This window comes from Panthera pardus, unplaced genomic scaffold (assembly GCF_024362965.1).
Source record: "Panthera pardus isolate Hobbes unplaced genomic scaffold, ASM2436296v1 HiC_scaffold_17, whole genome shotgun sequence".
Classification (NCBI taxonomy): Eukaryota; Metazoa; Chordata; class Mammalia; order Carnivora; family Felidae; genus Panthera; species Panthera pardus.
The window spans coordinates 46489445-46492163 of record NW_026526732.1 but is presented as its reverse complement, the minus strand read 5'-3'; positions in this window follow the sequence as shown (position 1 = coordinate 46492163).

Sequence of the window (2719 nt, the reverse complement as noted above, 5' to 3'; positions counted from 1 at the left end):
TGGTGTCTGTTAGTAATTTTGGAAAACTCTTAGCCATTATTACTACAAATATTGTTTCTGTTTCTTTCTTCTTTCTTTCTTATTTTAATTCTTTTATTTCTTTCTTATTTTAATTCTTTTTCCTTTTTGCTTTTCAGTTTGAAAATTTCTATTAACATATCTTTAGACTCACTGATTCTTTTCTCAGCCATGCCCATTAAGCAGATGAGCCCATCAGATATATTTTTCATTTCTTTTACACTGATTTTGATTTCCAGCATTTTCTTTTGATTTTTAGAGTTTCCATTTCTCTGCTTAGAGTATCCATCTGTTCTCCCACATTATCCATGTTTTCCTTTAAAGCCTTTGTTTATTTTATTTTATTTTATTTTATTTTATTTTATTTTATTTTAAAAGGCTATTTTAAAGTAGCCTTCACACCCAGGTTAGAGCCCAATGCAGGGCTCGACTTACGACCCTGAGATCAAGACCCTTACGACCCTGAGATCCAAGAGTCGGATGCTTAACCAACTAAGCCACCCACGTGACCATATCATAATTATTTTATTTTTTTATTTTTATTGACTAAGTTTATTTATTTATTTTGAGAAAGAGAGAGAGAGAGAGTCCCAAGCAGACTTTGTACTATCAGCAAGGAGACCAACGTGGGGCTCAAACTCGGGGACTATGAGATTTTGACCTGAGCTGAAATCTGGCACCTAGCCTACTGAGCCACCCAGGTGCCCCTATCATAGTTATTTTAAATTCAGGTCTGATAATTCCAAAATCTCTGCTATATCTGAACCCGGTTCTGATGCTAGTTTTGTCTCTTGAGACTATGTTTATTGTCTTTTAGCATGCATTGTAATTTTTTTTGTGAAAAGCTGGAATGTTGTATCAGGTACAAGGAACTGAGATAGACCTTTAGTGTGAGGTGCTGTATTTATGTGGCTAAGAGTTAGGCTGTACTCACTGTTTGCTGCAGCTGTGGTTTCAGAAGATAAAATCTCCTCTAATGTCCCCGTTTTTGTGTCCCTGTTTTGTCTCTGTTGTCTTTGGGTTTCTCCAGAGAGTCCTTATTAAATGGGTCTCAGGTTTGCAGTTCTTCCAGTGCAAGCTCCTATTATTACACAGAAGCCCTGTTGACAGGGTGGTGAGATGCAGGGAGAGAGGGGAAGAGAAAGGGGAAGCATTCCAAGATCCTATAATCAGGTCTCAGCCTTTTGTAAATCTGTGTCTCTGGGTTGTGAGTTTCACAAATGTTTCTCAGCTTCCTTCCCCCTGTCCAACCTCAGGGGATATAAGAGGGCTAGAGGGGGCTAGATTTGGGTATCTCCCCTCAGGGCAGCTAAGCTTTAGTAAAAACCCCAAACAAACCCTAGTAAAAATTAGTTTCCCTTGAGGGCAGTCCTTGTTAAGGAGAACAGGGAGCTCTGGGCATTTTTCAGAATGGTTACTTTCCTTTGTCTCCCTCCAAAAGCAGGAGGGCTTTTTCTCTGGTCTTTACAGAACCTAGGGAAACCTCTGGAGGGAAAACTCAACAGCAGTTCATTACAAGGGCAAATTGTATCAATGCTAAGAATGAAAAGTAGGGGGTACTATGATAGTACATAATAAGGGAAACTGAGAAAGTCTGTGGGAGCAACGAAGGTTTTCCTAAGGAAAAGAACTTTTCCTAAGGGAAAACTTTTTTGGCAAAAGAAATAGCATGTGCAATTGCTCAGAGTTAAAAAGGAATATGGAATATTTGAGTGAATGAAGGAAAAATCAGGGTGCCTAGGTTGCCGACAGAGTGGGGAGAGTGGCTCCAGATGAAACTGGAAAGGTAAGGAGGCCAAGAGCTTTGATAGTGATTCTAAGAACAATGAGAAGCAACTTTAGGATTACTGGAGTCAAAGACTGGCAATGAAGCAGGAAAAATAATGGACATTTTCTGAAGGTTGTTCCTTTCAGTTGCCCTTTTCCCCTAATTTATCACTTTAGTTTTTCTTTCACTTTGAGTCTATGCCACGGGTTCTAATCTAGGGAGTTAGACTTCAAGGAGTCCCTGAACCAGCAGAAATTATATGCAACATTTTGTATGCACAGACACGTGTATTTTGTGAAGGGTACAGGTTCACAGTTTTATTGAAGAATTCTGCAATTCTCCCACCAAAATTGAGAGTGAGTGATATTATGTTCTTCCATGAAGTTAAAATTAATAGCCAACATCTTGCTAAATGGAAGTTGTATCAATGTAAAGTGTCAAAACCAAGTATTAGTTCATTTAAAAAGAGAGGGATACAGGACAAATAAACGTTAAAGACTAATTAATATACAGTTTAGGGGCGTCTGGGTGGGTCAGTCGGTTAAGTGTCTGACTTCGGCTCAGGTCACCATCTCATGGTTCACAGGTTTGAGCCCTGCGACAGGCTCTGTGCTGACAGCTCTGAGCCTGGAGCCTGCTTTGGATTCTGTGTCTCCCTCTCTCTCTCTGCCCCTCCCCTGCTTGCTCGCTCTTTCTCAAAAATAAGCATTTAAAAATTTTTTAAAAATATATATACAGTTTATAGGCCAGATATTGTCCCATCCTTTATACCTTCTTCAAGTTGGAGGTAATATAAATTAATAGTACTAGTCATGACCTTAAATATTGCAAAATTATGAATTCATACTTACATTATCAAAAAAGGATTAATTATGCCAATATAGTCTTAAGGTTAATTTGAATTTCAATTATTATAGAACAAGTAACCCATGA